Source organism: Ovis aries, chromosome 2 (assembly GCF_016772045.2).
Source record: "Ovis aries strain OAR_USU_Benz2616 breed Rambouillet chromosome 2, ARS-UI_Ramb_v3.0, whole genome shotgun sequence".
Classification (NCBI taxonomy): Eukaryota; Metazoa; Chordata; class Mammalia; order Artiodactyla; family Bovidae; genus Ovis; species Ovis aries.
In genome coordinates, this window is record NC_056055.1 from 118957105 (window position 1) to 118978008 (window position 20904).

Consider the following 20904-nt stretch of genomic DNA (forward strand, 5'->3'; position numbering starts at 1 on the left):
AATTCCTGCACATGTATATTAAAAGACATATACAATATTTATGAGCAGCATAATTTCAAAATCACTGCAGATGGTGACTGCAGCCATGAAATTAAAAGATGCTTGCTCCTTGGAAGAAAAGTTATGACCAACCTAGACAGCATATTAAAAAGCAGAGATATTACTTTGCCAACAAAGGTCCGTCTAGTCAAAGCTATGGTTTTTCCAGGAGTCATGTATGGATGTGAGAGTTGGACTATAAAGAAAGCTGAGCGCCGAAGAATCGATGCTTTTGAACTGTGGTGTTGGAGAAGACTCTTGAGAGTCCCTTGGACTGCAAGGAGATCCAACCAGTCCATCCTAAAGGAAATCAGTCCTGAATATTCTTTGGAAGGACTGATGCTGAAGCTGAAACTCCAATACTTTGGCCACCTAATGTGAAGAACTGACTTGTTGGAAAAGACCCTGATGCTGGGAAAGATTAAAGGTGGGAGGAGAAGGGGTAACAGAGGATGAGATGGTTGGATGGCATCACTGACTCAATGGACACGAGTTTGAGTAAACCTCTGAGTTGGTGATGGACAGGGAAGCCTGGTGTGCTGCACTCCATGGGGCTGCAAAGAGTCAGACACGACTGAGCAACTGAACTGAACTGAACAGCAGAAATAACCCAAGTGACCATGAATAATGAAATGAAATGAAATAAATTGAGGCAGACTTACAGAAGAAAATACTATACAGCAGTGAGAATTACTGAATTCCTGCTTTGGGCAATAACATGGACTCATCTCACAAAGGCATACTGCTGAGTGAAAGAAGACACCGGAAAAAAAAATACACTGAGCAATTTAATTTAGTTGATGTTCAAGAGAAGGCAAAACTAATTTATGGTGTTAGAAGTTGCAAGGGGGGTTACCCTTGGAGAAGGAGGAGGGGTTACTTAGTGATGGGGGTAAATGATGGGGCCTTTAAGCACTGGGAATGTTCTGGATTTGAGTGATGGTTATGAGGGTGGGCTGAGTTTGTGTATGTGCATCAAGCTATACACTCGGGCCTTACATACTTTTCTGCATGTATTTCTAATTGAATCACAGTTTTTAAAAGGGTGTGTGTGTAGAGAGAGAGAGGAGCGTCCGTGTGACAGTTGGCTCCTCCAGGAGCCATGCCTGACCCTCCATTTTCTGTACCAGGGCCATGGGAGAATGCAGGCATGCCAAATCTCTTTCCCAGCCCTCCAACACTGGTTTGCTTCTCTGTGCTCTGTCTGGCAGGAGACTTAAATGTGTGTGGTTTCTTATGACTCTGAGAGCGTACCTCAGAGTGTTCAATAAATGTTGGCTGATGAATTTCCTCTTAGCTTTGTAAACACAAAATTCACCCTTGTCATATTGTTCATTACATTGGGCTTTATACCCAAGTGCCATTCCACAGGTGCCATTAGTCACATGGGCCCGTATTTATTTATATCAAAGCCTACGAATAATCAAGGCCTCCCTGGTAGCTTAGTCAGTAAAGAATCTGCCTGCAACACAGGAGACCAGGGTCTGATCCCTGGGTCAGGAACATCCACTGGAGAAGGAAATGGCAACCCACTCCAGTACTCTTGCCTGGAGAATTCCACAGAGAAGGTCCATGGGGTTGCAAGAGGCTGACACAACTTGGCGACTAAACCACCACCACCACTACAGACATCCTACATTCATTTACAAAAACAAACCAAAGCTGTATCTGGATGATCAGCAACTGAACTACATTTCTGAACACCAAAGAAGAATCTGATATCATGCTCTGTCATCTGGCAGTGACCTATCTTGATTAATTTCATTGATTAAATGGCCCAAAATGATGTTCAATTTGGCTTCGCTAGAGAAGACATTAACTAAGGGATATGTAAATCCATCTATTTAACCTTCACATTTCTCCCTCCCTTCTTCCCATCCTTCACACAATGTTGACATACAGATCTGTTTCTAGGCTGATCAGTCTACCTCACCCTAGGGTAGGCTGCTCTTGGACCAATTAGCCCTATTGCTCAAAGCAATAGATCACAAAGATAGCCTCTATCTTCAAATGTTATTCTGGTAGCTTTTAAGTGGGAGCTTGTACTAAAGTAGTGTTTTCCAAATGAGTAAGATCAAGAATTAATTGAAACATTCATTAAAAATATAGAGTTTTAGACTTCCCCTGGAGATACTGATCCAGGAGATCTGGGTTGAGGACAGGGAATGTCACTCAGCTATTTTTATTCGACAATTTAAGGAAACACCAGGTTTAACCATCAGCGATGTCTCTCACTGGGTATTCAAGAGCAGAACAGGGAAAAGCTATTAGCTACTGCAACTGCCTTGGTTGGCTAAGGGTCAACTATATTGACTTTTTTTGTAACAAAAATTAAGTGCTGGAAAAATGTTGATCTACATAATAAGTATTTCACATTAGCATAATATTGCTATTGAAATATAGATTTCAATGTCTTCTCAGAATGCATTTGAAAAGTATGAAAAAATATTCCATTTAGAAATACTTTTAAACTTGATAGTGACTCCTTTTTATCCTCTCCTCCAGAGTTAGAAACATTTTCACTAACTGTAAGCTCTTTTCTATCTGCTACCTTCCAACTACACACTTAAACTTCTATATGCTAAAAGATGTTTTTAGCATACCACCAAGGTGTCAGAAATGAAACCTGAAATCATATAGAATATTAAAAAGAAAAAAAGATAGTAGATTCAGTGTAGCTATCTTAATTGTGGGAAAAATAAAATATTTTAAAATTTAATGCCTAATTCAAGACAAAAAAGTATGGCTTGTAGAAAGAATCTTTTCCAGCAGAATATTTGTTTGGCAGCTGTTAACCCTATTGTTAATCTTGTTGTTTTTCAGTAGCTAAGTTGTGTCTGACTCTTTGCAACCTCATGGACTAGCACCCCAGGTTCCTCTGTCCTCAGTTATCTCCCAGAGTTAGCTCAAATTCATTTCCATTGAGTTAGTGATGCTATCTAACCGTCTCATCTGCTATCAGTCCCTTCTCCTTTTGCTTTCAATCATTCCCAGTATCAGGGTCTTTTCCAGTGAGTTGGCTCTTTGCATCAGGTGGCCAAAGTATTGGAGCTTCAGCTTCAGCATCAGTCCTTCCAATGAATATTCAGGGTTGACTTCCTTTAGGATGGACTGGTTTGATCTCCTTGCAGTCCAAGAGACTCTCAAGATTCTTCTCTAGCACTATAGTTTGAAAGCATCAATTCTTTGGCACCCAGCCTTGTTTATGGTCCAACTCTCACTACTGGAAAGATCGTAGCTTTGACTATATGGACCTTTGTCGGCAAAATGATGTCTTTGCCCTCTAGGTTTGTCACAGCTTTCCTTTCAAGGAGTAAGGTCTTTTAATTTCATAGCTGTAGTCAACATCCACAGTGATTTTGGAGCACAGGAAAATAAAATTTGTCACTATTTCCACTTTTCCCCCTTCTACTTGCCATGAAGTGATGGGACTGGCTGCCATGATCTTAGTTTTTGAATGTTGAGCTTTAAAGTCAGCTTTTTCACTCTGCTCTTTCACCTTCATCAAGAGGCGCTTTAGTTCTTCACTTTCTGCCATTAGAGTGGTATCATCTGCATATCTAAGGCTGCTTTCTTCATGAATATCACTAATCTTATTAATCCTCAAATCCATTTTTAATGTTTCCTTTTGAATGTAACACTTTTAGTCATTTTATCTTTTCTTCTGAACTTTGCAACACTTACTTTTGGCACCAACTCACTTAACACTCGCTTTTCATGGTCTATAGGAGCCATGTTTAGGCCACAGGAGAGCTGGTTCTTAGGCTCTGCTTGGCCTTTAACCAACCAGGTGTAAAACCTTAGCCACATGAGTGGGCTCTCAGGGACTTGTTTTCCTCATTTTTGTAAACATAAAAAAGGAAAAGAGAGAAAGGACAGAGAGATTGGAGGAGGTGATTTCTATGATCTGTTCCAGTTCCAAATTTTCTGATTTTTAATTATCCATTTTCCAGATAAAAGAGGTTGGGGAATATTATTCAGCCTTAAAAAGGAATGAAATTTTCTGGCATATACCTCAATATGCATGAACCTTGGAAATATTATCCTAATTATAAGAAGCCAGGCTTAAAAAAACAAGTATTGTATGATTCCACTTATATGAGGGACCCAGAATAGTTAAATTCATAGAGACGGAAAGTAGAATGGTGGTTACCAGGGCTGGGAGAAGCTGGCAATGCGGACTTATTGTTTAATGGATCCAGAGTTTCAATTTGGGATGATGGTAAAGTTCTGGAGATGGATAGTGATGATGGTTGTATAACAGTGGAAATATACTTAATGTAAGAGAAATGCACCCTTGAAATTGGTTAAAATGGTAATTTTATGTTATATGTATTTAACTATGATTTTTAAAGAGTAAAACAGAAAATTACAAGTTCAAAAAAACATATATTTCTAAAGCTTTTGATGTTTATCATCAACCTAATAAGGAAGGGCATAATAAATATTGTTGGTTGAATGAAAAAAAAAAAAAAAGGTTGGGGGGGACAAGTCATGAAAATTAAGTTGAAAAAGAGCACTAGGTTCTTTGCCTTGTATTTGACTTTACACTGCAATCACACTGGTTGTATTATTTTGGCCATGTTGTGTGGCATACAGAATCTTAATTCCCCAACCAGAGATTGAACTCACACCCCCTGCATTCGGAGCAGGGAGTCTTAACCACTGGACTGCCAGTAAAGTGCCCACACTGGTTTTCATACTTAGATTGTGTTTCTGGGTTACAGTGGTTTGGGTTAGTGAACCTTATGAAGAAGGCCTAAGCCCCTGACCCCAGTTCTAACTGTTCTCTCTCTAATAGGTTTTAAGTTCCTTGAGAGCAGGACACACAATTTTTTCATCTCCTCATGATACACAGTGAGAATTCTGTAATTTAACTGACTGATATCATTCCATTTGAGATAAACATGTTTAAAAGGATTTTATTGCACTAAGATTAATCTGTAAGGGTTTAATCATTATGTAAGTTTTAGGATTATAACTGTGAGGAAACATGATTCAGAGGAGTTCTTAACACAATATTTTAGAAGATGGTTATTATTATTTATTTCTGCAGTGATAAATTACATGACCTAAAATAAGAAAGCCAAGATCACAGATCACATTATGTGTCATTTTGGCAGACTGGATTTCTGGCAGCCTATATCTTATCATTCCACTTCCATTTTGTAGAGGTGAATGTTTATTTTTAACAGATATTTAAGGAACACAAAGAAATAGCACCTTTTACTTGAAAAGGTCAAAATACTAAAAGGATATACAAGGTTCATTAAAGCCACTCCAGTACATTAATATACTAAATGCATTTGCATTCTTGTTAATCCTGAAACCACAGGTAATTGTCTAAGCTGGTTAATATTTATCTTCTTGATCTCATTTTTCCATTTCTATTTCCCTCATTTTTTGCTATTCATGGAAGCTTATAGTCAGCCACATTTTAAAAACAGATCTTTCATGATTCCCAGATCAAACTGAGATTATATGGGATTACATGTCATTCTGAGAAACTCCAAGGAGTTAACTGGAGGGGTTTTCTAGAACTTGGGAGATAAGACCCTATTTTTGAAACTACTGATAATTTAAAAAGTTTAAGTACATTAGGATTACCTTAACCATATTAAATAACATTTTCCTTTAGTCATTTGAATTTAATCCTTTGCTATTTATTATAGCTCTCATTATTATCAAGGGAAACCTACCATCATCACTCCGTAAAGAAAAGGACAAATTTAAGTACCTATTGATAAAGTTAGCAAATACTTACATTAATTTAAACTTGGATAATTAAGTTAAAAGATTTTAAATACTGAGTTGATTACAATGAAAACCAGAAAGGAAGGACCCCTTTTCCACCTTTCAAAAAGAAAAAAAAAGATCGAGAGAGTGCAAAAGAAATAGAGACAGAAAGAAACGAATACTTTCCATGTGGTAATTCATCTGAATGAATCCTTTTATAGATAATTAATATTTTACTTTGTCAATTCATTTTTACATATAATTAACCACATTTTATGCCCAAGTTTTATTTTTGTTTTTTTTTTTTCTTCTTTTAGATGGTGTTGGGTCATTTTAATAAAAGTTATAAGTAAGTTACTAAAATTTGCATGCTGGTCTTCCCTGATTAGGAACACAAAAGAAGTAACTAATAAGGCTGTTATATGAAAGAGAATCCCTTTGCGACCCCGTGGACTGCAGCTCACCAGGCCCCTCTGTCCATGAGATTTTTCAGGCAATGATACTGGAGTGGGTTGCCATTTCCTTCTCCAGGGCATCTTCCCAACCCAGGGAACCCAGTTCTCCTGCACTGCAGGCAGATTCTTTATCGACTGAGCTACAAGGGAAGCCCACATGAAAGAGAAATGATCAAGTACAATGTTTTGCTGTAGATTACTTTCACAGTAACCTGCACTAAATATCCTTTAATAAAGTGCTATTGTAACATTAAAGAACTTGAATTAAGATTGCCTACCACAAGGGAACACCAGACCACCTGACCTGCCTCTTGAGAAATCTGTATGCAGGTCAGGAAGCAACAGTTAGAACTGGACATGGAGCAACAGACTGGTTCCAAATTGGGAAAGGAGAACGTCAAGGCTGTACATTGTCACCCTGCTTATTTAACTTATATGCAGAGTATATCATGAGAAATGCTGGACTGGAAGAAACACAAGCTGGAATCAAGATTGCCAGGAGAAATATCAATAACCTCAGATATGTAGATGACACCACCCTTATGGCAGAAAATGAAGAGGAACTAAAAAGCCTCTTGATGAAAGTGAAAGTGGAGAGTGAAAAAGTTGGCTTAAAGCTCAACATTCAGAAAACGAAGATCATGGCATCTGGTCCCATCACTTCATGGGAAATAGATGGGGAAACAGTGGAAACAGTGGCAGACTTTATTTTGGGGCGCTCCAAAATCACTGCAGATGGTGACTGCAGCCATGAAATTAAAAGACGCTTACTCCTTGGAAGGAAAGTTATGACCAACCTAGATAGCATAATGAAAAGCAGAGACATTACTTTGCCAACAAAGGTCCATCTAGTCAAGGCTATGGTTTTCCAGTGGTCATGTATGGATGTGAGAGTTGGACTGTGAAGAAAGCTGTGTACCGAAGAATTGATGCTTTTGAACTGTGGTGTTGGAGAAGACTCTTGAGAGTCCCTTGGACTGCGAGGAGATCCAACCAGTCTATTCTAAAGGAGATCGGCCCTGGTGTTCTTTGGAAGGGATGATGCTAAAGCTGAAACTCCAGTACTTTGGCCACCTCATGCGAAGAGTTGACTCACTGGAAAAGACTCTGATGCTGGGAGAGATTGGGGGCAGGAGGAGAAGGGGATGACAGAGGATGAGATGGTTGGATGGTATCACCAACTTGATGGACGTGAGTCTGAGTGAACTCCGGGAGTTGGTGATGGACAGGGAGGCCTGGCGTGCTGCAATTCATGGGGTCGCAAAGAGTAGGACACAACTGAGCCACTCAACTGAACTGAACCACAGAAAAGAGACCGAATATGTAAAAAGCTTTGCTAAATTCAATCACCCTGGAAGGCTTGACCAAAAACAATATAAAAGTTTCAGATTTCCTCAATGTGTGACATTATCACATTAGCAAAACCACAGCTTCCATTTATGAACATGTTATCTTCAGGAATGCTAATAGATTATATCAGCAGCAGTTATTGCCCATCTGTGATTTCCAGTCTTGCCTTTTGTGTTTGTTTTGGTTTGCCCTTTTAAATTTTTTATCATTTTGACCTATTTTAAGTATCTTCTTTCCCTTAGAAATTCTGACTCAGGAAATCCCAGGTAGCAAACTGGAAGTCTTTTAAAAACCAATGCTATCCTCCCTTCCTCTCACGTGCCCTCTCAGTTCAGTTCAGTTCAGTTGCTTAGTCGTGTCCGACTCTTCGTGACCCCATGAATCACAGCACGCCAGGCCTCCCTGTCCATCACCAGCTCCCGGAGTTCACTCAAGCTCACGTCCATTGAGTCAGTGATGCCATCCTGCCATCTCGGTAATTTTAAAAATTAGACAAGTTTGGGGACTACTACTCACCAATCATGAGAGATGAGAAACAAAGTACCCTCAGCTCTTCCTTCATCTCTAAGCTCCAAATCAAACAAAAACATCAATCTAGAGAGTTTTATTTGCTTCATTAGTTTAAGCAATTAATTAATGCTTAAGCAATTAATGCTTAAGCAATTCAAGATTCAAAATATTTTAACAAGGACATTTATTGAGGACACATATCTAGAAAAACTTCATGTATATATCATCCTCACACTTAATAAATGAAGACATATGGTTTTATTAATCACTTTATAGAACACCATTATCTCAGGCAATTTGTCTACAAAATGACATGGATTAAGATATACTCTAATTGGTATGAGAGAGAGATAAAAGCAGAAATAAATATATAATGAATACTATATAGCTTTTGTTTGCTGCTGCTGCTAAGTCGCTTCAGTCGTGTCCGACTCTGTGCGACCCCATAGATGCCCTAACAGGCCTTATATTTCAGATTAGAGGTGATATTTTTTCTTTTTAATTTTCAGAACTACCACTAGTATAGCTGTAATTTAAATCTATAATAAGATATTTCACATTAAATAGTATGAGTCCAAGCTGCAATTTCCAATTAAGTGGTGATTTAGTCCAAAAGCTTGAAAAGAAATGGTAGCTTATTCTATGAAGAAATAAATTGTAACTTTGTGCATTTTACGTAATCTTCTTCATGACTATGACTAAGAACTAACTTCAAGAGTAGTTTAAAAATCCACAAGAGCTTAAAAAGTAGATTCTAAGAATGCAAACAAATATCTGCCTCGAAAAAACGAACTCTTCTATCACCTTTCTCCCCCTAATATTCGCTATTTTAAAAGGTAAAAAATTAGGTCACTTAGCTAAGTCATCCCTCAATAGTGGTTCGGTAGATTATTTTCATCATTAGACTATTATCAGGCTGAGTAGGGCTGATCCTTATCAACGTCTTTGATTTTTAAAGCTAGGAGTCACAGAAAAAAAGTTAAAAAAAGGTTTTATTCAACATGTGGGATGCACTCAAGAGGTCTATCCACACAGCCTTAACCCACTGTTCTGTGGAAGTGAACGCATTCACACAGCGAGCAAACTTCTGCTTATTCAACGCTTTAAAAGTAGCTTTAAAACGGAAAATCCCCCTAGTACTCTAATCGTTTGTACGTATTCTTCATGAATGTAATAAATAATCTAGGGAATTTTTTTTTTCATGCTCCTTGTGTCTTAACAATATACTTAATTCGGCCAAACCCACGTAAACTATTTTCTCCTCTGGTCACACCAAATAATTATGCACATCTCATAAAATCATCTTTCAAAATGCACGGGATTAAAAGCAAGAAGGCAAAGACTTCTAAATACAGCCCCTTCGTGTTTATTTTACACTTATCTTAGGTCACTAGCGTCAGCCAACAGCGATGGACACTTGGAAGCATCTCTCAAAGCAAAACGAAGGGGCGCTTGACAGCTACGCCATCTACCTGTTGAACCCGGGGCACTGCGCTCGGCTATAGTCAGATCAGCTTCTACGACTTAAAAATGCTAATGATCGAATTAAAAAAAAAAAAAAAAGTTGTCTGCCAGTCTTTCTTCCTTCCGTCTATTTCTTTCGGGTAGTTTCTGCGGAACCGAGGGAGCCAGAGGACTCGCGAGCTCCTCCGCCCGGCTGGTAGCAGCAGCGAGCGGGCCGGGCCGGGCCGGGTGGCGGGCTCGCTGCAGTGGACAGAGGTCATCACAGGCCGGGCGGAGAGGCAAGGCGCCCTCCCAACCCAGATTTACTCACCCACCGTGCGGAGAGGCGATGGGTGCGTGCTGTTCGCCCCGCGGGGAGACCCAGACCCGAGCAGGAAGGGAGGCTGTGGCGCCGGGGCGAGGGGCGCGTAAAGAGGAAAACGTATTACCTAAGCCGGGATGCGGAGCCAGAAGGAGGCTGCAGCCTTTCCCTCCAGAAACGGAAGAGGCGGGGGAGGAGGAGGCGGAAAACGCGGAGGAGGAGGTGGCCGGGCGCGCGAGGCTAGCGAGGGGCGCCGGGCGCAGGGCCGCCGGCGCGACTCCAGGGCGAGGGGCGGGGAGCGCGGCGGCGGTCGTCCGACAGCGGGGCGCAGCCGGGCGGCGCGCGGCCTCGCTCGGCCCGGGAGCGCAGACCGCAGCATCCGTCAAGCCGCCGCCCCCCGCGTCCCCCGGGACCGCGGCGTGGAAAGCCGCGGTGACGCCTCGAGGCTCCCGGGGCGAAGCGGGCATCCCACGCCTGCCTGGCCGAGTCTGCAACGTCACAAGTGGAGCGTGATGATTCGGAGGGGAGTGCCAGGAAGAGAAGGGCTCCGGGGTCACCTAATCCGCTGTTTTGTTCTTGCAGCCGCCCACAAATTCGGTTTTAGTATCTTCCTCCTCCATTCTTCCGTCCTCTTTTATTTATTTATTTTTTTTGAGGATTATGGGTTTGACGAACGGGTTGGCAGCTGTGAAGATGGACTTCCTGCGGGTGACAATGGGGTCCCATTGTTCTACTAGAAATGTCAAGCGTGCGGGTTGCTCGGCAAACCCTCGCAGCCTCTCCTGGGCGCTTGACTTACACGGTGTGGGCCTAAGGCCACCTTGACCGGAAGCACACCGTGGGTAGGAAACTCTTCTCTCTTGAACACTTTAAACTGTGGGATTCAGCATACCTTAAGGATGGTTTTGAATAGTGGGTGGAGATAGGAATGAGTGGTGACAGGGAGAAGGGTAGACATTTTAAAGGGCTACAGAGTTTCGAATAGCAGGGGGCTGGCCGGCGGCCCAGCAGGCTGGATGCGGTTAGTGAGCACCCTGGGCCTTCTAAAGCCCTTCACACATCCTGTCACTTCGTGGCATACCTAAGAAATGATCAGGTCTGCAGGACCCCAAATGGCAAACAGGAGGCTGCTCATGTAGGAGGGACTGGGCCCTCCTTCCACCTTGGAGGGCAGAAGAGACCACTATTCCCTGGCATGAAATCACAGTGCTCTGTTTCAGTCTTCTAGCTACCAGATTTTCTGATCCCCATTTCCCCAAACCTCCTGAGTTGTCAAGACCTGGTCCTCAGAGCAGTGGGGAACCACCAAGACCGGGGCCTGGAGTAATGCTCCATTTGTCATAGTCCAGGAAATGATGCTTAAAAGGTTAGTCTCCCAGAGAGAACACATCTTTTTGCTCCCAGCCTGCTTCTGTGATGTCTGACTAAGACAGCTTCTCCTGCTTCCCACCCCTTCCCACCCCACTCCATTACTGGGCTTTCACTCGCTAGCAAGTCCAGCTGATTCATTCTTTCTTCTCTCTCCAGATTCATTTTTTAGATCCATCACCTTAGGGCTCGCTAGGTCCATTTCCTTTGTTATCATTTATTTATCATTATCCCATTTCTATCTATGATGGGAAAAGGTCAAGAAATAGTTTGAACATGATATTTGGAAGTAAAGAAGCAAATACCAGAATAGTGAGAGCAAAGAATTTGCCCTGAGGGAGGAGGAACTGGGGGAGGGAAGGGTGGAGCAGGATGTTTTTGTGACAAAGCTGTGTTCATCTACAACTGAATCGATTCCACTTTCCACTTTGCTACCACAGAGCTCACCCCACATTGCACGTCTCAGTGGGTTGCTTGCTTAAAAGCCTTCACTGGCTCCCACTTCCCTGATCGCATGGGGAGCAAGCTTCTAGGCAAAGCTTCTCTCCGCCTCCCAGTCTGTCAACCCTGCCCCCCTCACACTTGACACCCCGTTTTACCACACCACATCTAGTTTCCTAAATGCATAAATTTGTTTCATCCCTTTGTGCCTTTATACTTGTTATTTATTTTGCCTGGAGTATTCTCTGCTGCTATGATAATAGCTAATGGCACAAGCTAAGTGCTTTTGTCTTTTATAGCTATTCATTCCTCTATCAATCCTATGGTAGGATTACTGTTAATCTCAATTTAATAAACAACAAAACTGTGATTTAGAGAGGTTAACCAATTTACTCAACTATGTAGCATGCATGTGTGGTAAGTCGCTTCAGTCATGTCCAACTCTTTGGGACCCTGTGGACTGTCTGGCCATGGGATTCTCCAGGGAAGAATACCGGAGTGGGTTGCCATGCCCTCTTCCAGGGGATCTTCTCAACCCAGGGACTGAACCCAAGTCTCTCATGTCTCCTGCCTTGGCATGCAGGTTCTTTACCAATAGCCCTACTTGGGAAGCCCAGAGTGGTGAGACCACATTTGAACTCAGCAGCATGACTCCAGGACTCACATTATTTTACCTGTTCATACTTTTAAAAACTTCTCAGACACTAAATTTGAGCAGGATTTAAAGTTTTTAAAAAACCTTAAAAGTGAAAAGAAAAAAATCTTAAAAGTGCAAAGAGAAAATATAAGTGAATCGCTTTTCATCTATCTCAAAGTAAGTGTGGAACAAAGGATAAAATTACAAAGGAAAGTGATAGATCTGACTGTGGAATTTTTAACTTCTTTCATCAAAGAAACCCATACGGTAAAAGTAAAAATTACTCCAAAATATACAATATAGGGACTTCCCGCTTTTGAACTGTGGTGTTGGAGAAGACTCTTGAGAGTCCCTTGGACTGCAAGGAGATCCAACCAGTTCATTCTGAAGGAGATCAACCCTGGAATTTCTTTGGAAGGAATGATGCTAAAGCTGAAACTCCAGTACGTTGGCCACCTCATGCGAAGAGTTGACTCATTGGAAAAGACTCTGATGCTGGGAGGGCTTGGGGGCAGGAGGAGAAGGGGACGACAGAGGGTGAGATGGCTGGATGGCATCACTGACTCGATGGACGCGAGTCTGAGTGAACTCTGGGAGTTGGTGATGGACAGGGAGGCCTGGCGTGCTGCAATTCATGGGGTGGCGACGAGTCGGACACGACTGAGCGACTGGACTGAACCGGTTGGTGGTCCAGTGGTAGAGACTTCACCTTCCAGTGCGGGGGCTGTGGGTTCCATCCCTGGTTGAGGAGTAAGATCCCACATACCTTCTGGCCAAAACACCAAGCCATAAAACAGAAGCAGCAAGCAACACTTCCCGTAGTCCAGTGGTTAATACTCCACACTGCCACTGCAGCAGGCTTAGGTTCAATTCCTGGTCAGACACTTCACATGCCACATGGTGTGGGCCCCCCCCAACCCCCCCAAAAAAACCCAGGAGCAATATTGCAACAAATTCAATAAAAACTTTAAAAATGGTCTACATTAAAAAAATCTTTTAAAAATGTGCATTATATATGAAAGAGGAAAGAGTAACATCCTCATTTAATAAGATCTTAAAAATAAAATATAAGTATCTTGTTTTTTAAGATGGGCAAAATATAAATTAGTTAAATCATGAAAGTCAAATGCAAATGGGCAAAGTATTTTTAAGAGAAGTGAAAATGTAAAATTATAATGCACCTTCAAGGGAGTAAGGGAATAAAGCTAATGATTCGGGCCACCGATCCTTGAGACAGGATGTGTGGCAAACGAACAAGCTCACTGCTGAGAAAAGCATAACTTTCCTCAGTGTTTCTGGAGGGCAGTTTGGCAGAATGCAGTAAAAGCCTCAAAAATGTTCACACCCTTTGACTCAAAAATTACATTTCTGGGAATTCATAATGCAGGGATTGACAAATATTTTCTATAAAAATCCAGACAGTAAATACTTTGGGTTTTGCAGGCCACATACGTCTCTCCTGCTTTTCTTGTTTGTCTGTGTGCCTTTTTTTTTTTTTTTCAATCTGCAAAAATATGAGAGCCATTAGCTTGAATGTTGTAGAAAAACTGGTTGTGGCCTGAAATTGGCCCGAGGTCAGTAATGCGTGCAAAGAGTTGACTGCAAGAAAATTCATCATGGTGAATTTGGTAATAGTCAAAAAGAAAGCAACTAAATGTCTGAGGATATTCATTCCAACCAAGTGTGAAACAAGTTTTTAAAAAGTTTTTAAATATTTAAAAATTTTTCAGAATGATATTTGTGGCATGATATAGTATTCACGGTTTGTTAAATGGAAAAATACAGTTTAACAAAAAATATCTGTTATCCCAAATACAACATAATTATGTGTATGGTGGTGGTGCTTTACTTGATAAATCGTGTCCAGCTCTTGCAACCGCATAGACTGTAGCCCACTAGGTTCCTCTGTCCATGGGATTTTCCAGTCAAGAATACGGGAGTTGGTTGCCATTTCCTTCTCCAGAGGATCTTCCTGACCCGCAGATGGAACCTGGGTCTCCTGCACTGCAGGCAGATTCTTTTCTGACTGAGCTACCAGGGAAGCCCAATTATGTGTATATGTGCATAGAAAAAGAACTGGAAAAATACAAGCTGTCTATATTATAAGATGCTGATAGTGGTCTTGGGGTGGGGGTGAGATCGTAGGTATCTGGGGCTTTTTGTTGTATGTATATGCTTCCAATAGTGAATATGTAATTGTTTTTGAAATAAGTAAAAATAGAAACTTTGTTTGAGCAGCAGCAAGGCCTTTAGTTGACAGTTTGAGAAAATTTCCCCCAAATTCACTTTCCCTCTCTCTGTGTACTCCCTGAATACACAGTGATCTTTTGAGTACCATTATTTATTTCACTGGAGATTGGTCAGTACCTTTATTTAGCTATGCTGGTTATTTCCTACTTGCTGTCTGCCAGATCCGGTTTCCTTCTTTCTCTGCCGGACTCTGTCCTCAAAAGGCAGAACTTTCAGAGACTATTTTCTTTGGGCTCTCTTGCCAGCTGGCTTCCTCTGAGGATTGGCCAGTGGGTGTGTTGCAGGAAGGAGGACCCCTTCCAGGGCCCAAAACTGGGCTCTTGTCTAACACTCAGAAATGAATTATCTGAGGAGACACATGTGCTGGCAAAGCAAGAGATTTTATTGGGAAAGGGCACCCGGGTGGAAAGAGGTAGGGTAAGGGAGAACTTCTCTGCCGCGTGGATCGCAATGTCGGGTTTTATGGTGATGGGATTAGTTTCCGGGTGGTCTTTGGCCAATCATTCTAATTCAGAGTCTTTCCTGGTGGCACATGCATCGCTCAGCCAAGATGGATGCTAGCGAGAGGGATTCCGGGAAGTGGATGGACACGCGGTGTCTCCTTTAGACCTTTCCCGAACTCTTCCGGTTGGTGGTGACTTATTAGTTCCGTATTCCTTATCAGGATCTCCTGTCATAAAACAACCCATGCAAATGGTTACTATGGTAGCTGGCCAGGGTGGGCGGTTTCAGTGTGCTTCCCCTAACAGGTGAACCAACAGCAGATTGAAAGTGAAAGTTGCTCAGTCCTGTCCAACTCTTTGAGACCCTATGGACTATATAGTCCATGGAATTCTCCAGGCCAGAATGCTGGAGTGGGTATCCTTTCCCTTCTCCAGGGGATCTTCCCAACCCAGGGGTCAAACCGGGGTCTCCCTCATTGCAGGCGGATTCTTTACCAACTGAGCTATCAGGGAAGTTCAGCAGTAGATTGAAGAGTAGCAAAAGGAAAAAGGAGGAAGGTTGGGAGATTTTTTTCCCCCACCTTTTTTTATTGTTGTTGATGATGTTTTGGGCCTCTAAGGTTCCTGCAAGGCAGCCCCTGCTGCTACTTCTGCTGCTAAGTCGCTTCAGTCGTGTCCAACTCTGTGCGACCCCATAGACGACAGCCCACCAGGCTCCCCTGGGATTCGTCAGGCAAGAACACTGGAGTGGGTTGCCATTCCTTCTCCAATGCGTGGAAGTGAAAAGTGAAAGTGAAGTTGCTCAGTCGTGTCCGACTCTTAGCGACCGCATGGACTGCAGCCTACCAGGCTCCTCCGTCCATGGGATTTTCCAGGCAAGAGTAGTGGAGTGGGTTGCCATTGCCTTCTCTGAAACCTAACCCTAAGTTTCTGTAAATAGTCAGCTCAATAAAATCTCTTCTGTTGAAACATCTAAGTGGTAGTTGGCAGACTGATGGATTAAAGAACATTGGTGAACACCGTAAAACACAAATCTTTTATTTTGTATGCATCGTATTTTACATCTGAGCTTTCAGGTATTGGCAAGGTAATTGTAGAATGATTTACAAGTTTCCTGAAGCAGGAATTTGAATGACTGTGAGGCCAGTGTTTGGGAATGTAACCCTCTGACTATTATTCTCCACTTCTCCATAGTTTTTTGACAAGAAACAGTTGCATTTTATTGAAGACATCATTCACTACAGTATGGTGGTATTAAAATTTGATGTTTTCAGTGGAATCTGTAAGGAAATATTCTTAAATATCAGGTATACCATATAAATGAGACAAAAGTCATATATAGATTTGAGGGAAGCTTCTTTCTCATCTTTGAACCAGACCTTAGGACATCCCTGCAGAATCCCAGGGCTCCTTGGAACACAGTTTAAAGATACAGATTTGGAGAGTGCAAGAGTCTGGAAGATATATCCTTCATAAATATCAGGTGTCTAGTATATTTCTCTAGGTTAGATTCCTAGAATCACATGGTAAATCATATGATTTTGCCCATTGCCCTTCAAAACCCTCCTCACTGTGAATGATCTTGCTTTTCTCATTACTGCATCTATTATGAAATACAATCCCCTCCCCCCACATTTCCTAGTTTCTCATCATAGTTTTAATTGCATTTTTATTGTTAGTGAATTTATTTCCCTTGTCTATTTGCCATTTGTAGTTCCTTTTATCCTCTTCCTTCCCACCTGTTTTTAGCTGCATTTACATGTTTGACCATTTTTTATTTATTCAATACATATTTTTCTTTAGTTAGTGTTTATAAGGAGGATAATTGCTTTGCAATGTGCTGGTTTCTATTGTACAACAATGTCAGTGAGTCATAAGTGAAAGTGTTAGTTGCTCTTTTTCGATTCCGTGGACTCTAGCTTGCCAGGCATCTACGTCCATGGATTTCTCCAGGCAAGAATGCTGGAGTGGGTTGCCATTCCCTTCTCCAGGGGATCTTCCCGACCCAGGGATCGAACCTGGGTCTCCTGCTTTGCAGGCAGATTCTTTACTGTCTGAGCCAGCAGGGAAGCCCACATATATGTATACCCCCTCGTTTTTGAGAACCCCTCTCCCCTCCCATCCACTCCAACACAAGACGACCCTGTGTTGTATAGCAGCTTCCACATATAATTCCTTGTATCTAGGTATTATGCTAATGAATATAAATGATAAACAATACAGTTATGCCTCTGCCCTAATGGAGCTCACAAACTAGTAATATTGTAGTCTTACTATTTATCCTATTTAATTCAATTAACAATATAGTGTATATGGCAACTTTTTGTCACATTTGTTGTAATTTGTTATGATGAATTTTTATTATTAAAAATTAAAATTTTTTGTGTGTAGTCAAATCTACAGGTCTTTGTGTTTATGCCTAGAAAATCCTTTTTACAACCAAAGATCAGATCAATATTCACTTTTATTTCTCCTATTTTTCACTATTTGATATTTTAGATTTAAGTCTTTAATAATCTGTAAGTTTTTAAAGACTCTATTGAATTTGTTTCAGTATTGGTCCTGTTTTGTCTTGTTTTTTTGACCAGGAGGCATGTGGCTCTTGTTGGAGATCAAACGACGGTCTCTAGGACCTGAGTCATGTTTACCAGAAAGAGACAGGATATGCGCTCATCCTGCCTGGCCAATCATGTAACGCCAGCTACTCCTGTAACTGAGACAAAGAACTGCCTGTATATAAGCTGCCATACTCCTTTGTTCGGAGCTCTTGTCGGATTCCCTTGTGTGGGATGAGACTTGAGCCCTAGCGCGCTAGAGATAAACTCCCTTCTTGCTTTTGCATTACTGTGGTGGACTTGCTCTCTCGGTCGGTTCGGAGATACGGGCACGGAGCATAACAGCTCTCAGCTCCCTGACTAGGGATCAAACCTGCACGCCCTGCGTTGGAAGGCAAATGCCTTCCCCTGGACTGCCAGGGAAGTCCCTAGAGGTTATTTTGGGAGGCTTTAAATTGACTTCCCCTGGCTCAAAAATCTAGCCAATTTTCCTGACATCATTATTGAACAGACAATAATCTCTGATGACAAATAGATCATGTATTAAATTCTTTTATGCACTAGGCTATATTTCGGGATCTTCTATTTGTTTTTGTTCATCTTCATCCACCTCTGAATTGCTGTGCCAAAGTCATAGCTTTTTATTTATTGTATTTATTTATTTGGCTGCATCACATCTTAGTTGCAGCACTCATACTAAGTAATTGCAGTATGTGGGTTTAGCTGTTCCTCGTCATGTGGAATCTTAGTTCCCAGACCAGAAACTGAACCCATGACCCTTGCATTCCAAGGCAGATTCTTAACCATTGGACCACCAGCGAAGTCCCTGGCATAGCTTTTAAATAGCAAACTGGGTAACTCTTCATCAAAATTCCTTCCAAATATTCAAAATATGTGTGTTTTCAAATGAAATTTATTAACTATTTTTCTGGTTATAAAAATAATGCGTGATGAAGAAACTTTGTGGAAACTTTGAGAAAATGTGGAAAATGTAAAGAATGAAACAAAACTCGCCCCAAATTCTGTGACTGTCAACATTTTGGAGCATAACTTTCCATCTTTTCTGTGTGTGTGTGTATATATATATTATTTCCACAAATATTACCAAACATACTGTTTTGTAAACTGCTCTTTAATCATCATTTATGAGCATTTCACCATATCATTAAATATTCCTTTGAAATATGATTTTTAATGACATATTAGCCAAGGCCTCTAGCGTACAGGTCAATATAGTAGTGTCAGGGAGTGCTCACAGACTCCTGGACTCAGTCATATCCTTCACTCAGTCTTATCAAGCTAGCATTGAGGTCACCAGCTGTTGTCACATGGACCAGTGTTGGATGCCTGCCACTGTCACACTTCAGAGCTTGAAATCAGCTGTTGCAAACTTGAAATCGGTGTTGACTGTAATCCGCTGGATTGTAATGGGTTTTGGAGCATTTGCCATCTATATCTTATGTTAGGCATCTGTAAAAATGACTCAGCCATAGGATGTTAGGTAGCTAACAAATAGGGGAAAATGTAGGTTGTTCAAACAAGAACTAAACTTGAATTGATTTAGTTATGAGATTTCTAGCACCATATTGCACAATCTTATTTTTGTTTTCCTTTAAAAAATCATTAACTGATAGGACTTCCCTGGTGGTGGAGTGGATAAGAATCCACTTGCCAATGCAGAGGACGGGGGTCAGTCCCTGCTCTGTGAAGATTCCGCTTGTGGTAGAGCAAGGAAGCGGGCCTGCCACACCCACTGAGCCTGCGCTCTGGAGCCCTGGAGCACAGCTCAGTAGCCAGCGTGCTGTAATGAAGACTCAGCGCAAATAAAAAAATCATTAATTAATATAAATCGTTTATACTTGCCTTAGAACAGCCTGAACAACTCATAAAAATAAAGCATATCCATGGTTTACAGAAGAAATTAGGGGAAGAAGAACCCTTAACGTTTTTGATAGAATATTTAAAACTCCTTGAATTTTTCTTAAATTACAGTGAAATTAACTAAACTATATAAACTAGGGGGCTTTGAGTGTGGTATTGAGGGCTACACGTAGCTGAAATCCCACGAAAGCAAAGGGTTAATTTCTAGAATAAGTCATGCAGATATATTTATAGGCACTTCCCAGTGTATGGGAACATAGGCTTATCTCTATCAGAGTCTCACCAGGCCTGAGTGTTTATCTTTACTCTCTCACAGTCTATACACACAAACACCCACACACACACATATATGCATTAAACTTCATAAAATGGGAATTATCTTTTTTTCACTTACCTTTCCATAGAAGGGCTGCTTACTGCATTCCAAGATGTGAAACATAACAAATGTTAAAGCCTTAAGTATTATATATGGATACTTAGGATCTGAGCTCTCCTCTGTCTCAAGGGAATTAAAAGCTGGAAGCTGAGAGCAAAATGTTCAGGGTAGGGGTACTGGATTGCCTTGCTTCATCTGAAAACTTTTTAAATTAACTGACCAGCCCAGTCCCTGCTGATTAGGTGTAGACTTCTGCTGTTCAAGTACAAAGGTTAACCTCTGGAGCAAGCATAGCATATTATCAATGAGTCATTTCCTCCAATTGTTAAACATTCCTCAATATTTTCTTGTTTACCTTAGCTATCCATGGAAAGTCCTAAAATCAACTTTTGTTGGAGACCCCTTGACACTCTTTAGCTTATATTTTGAATATTTATATCCTCATTGCTTTTTCCTTTTTTGAATTTTGCTTTGAAATACATTTGCCCAGCATTTTTTTTTTAGAACTGTTAATTTTATAATCTATCTTTTGGATATTACATGGCAAGCATGAGTATGATACTTATTTCATAGGGAAAGGTGCATTAAAATTCCTTAAACTTCTTAGGCATTCAAAAATAGAACTTTAAGAAGCTTGTTTAACATGTCTAATATGCAGAATCCAATTCTTTCCCCAAACCACACCCTCCATACTCATGTTACCTACTTATTCTGGTAAAACCTTAAGCCAAGAGACTGGAAAGGCCAGTGGAAACAAGTAGATCTTTCATATGCAAATTATACTGTGTTTCTCTTTTGTTAAGTGACTTCCTTCTAGTTTATCATTACTTAGGTAATATTAGGAAACAAATATATTTGGCTACAGGAGATTGTACTATTAATCCTAACACTTTACAACTTAAAAATAATTTTAGCTTTCAAATGTCTTTACAGTTACTCAACTTTTTCTCCTAAGTGCTTTTCATGAAAAGAAAAGTGTTTTTTTCCCTACAGGATATGCTGACACTGAAATGTGTACTGAAATGTTTGCTTATTGTGATCAATTTTAAATTTCTACAAAGGAAGTGTCATAAATGGAAAGAACACATTGGAAGATTG

General features: G+C 41.0%; 1 protein-coding gene and 1 long non-coding RNA gene across 11 annotated transcripts in view; both read right to left on the reverse strand.

Moving 5' to 3' along the window:
* Window positions 1-10347, reverse strand: part of INPP1 (inositol polyphosphate-1-phosphatase) — a 29470-nt gene extending 19123 nt beyond the window's left edge. For 4 of the 10 annotated variants that reach the window (XM_012130979.5, XM_012131005.5, XM_012130961.5 and 1 more), the window contains exon 1: window positions 9983-10347. The gene's annotated coding sequence lies outside the window, so the exon portion shown is untranslated. Of the gene's footprint in view, window positions 1-9864 lie in introns of all 10 variants that reach the window. The other 6 variants (XM_004004497.6, XM_012131015.5, XM_042243618.2 and 3 more) reach the window with 2 other exon arrangements.
* Window positions 10348-14912: 4565 nt separating this feature from the next.
* LOC132659190 (uncharacterized) lies at window positions 14913-20073 on the reverse strand. The gene is made up of 2 exons (XR_009599265.1): window positions 19825-20073; window positions 14913-15221 (listed from the first exon to the last, which is right to left on the reverse strand). It is a non-coding gene; the product is annotated as an uncharacterized LOC132659190 (long non-coding RNA).
* Between the last annotated feature and the right edge of the window lie 831 nt (window positions 20074-20904).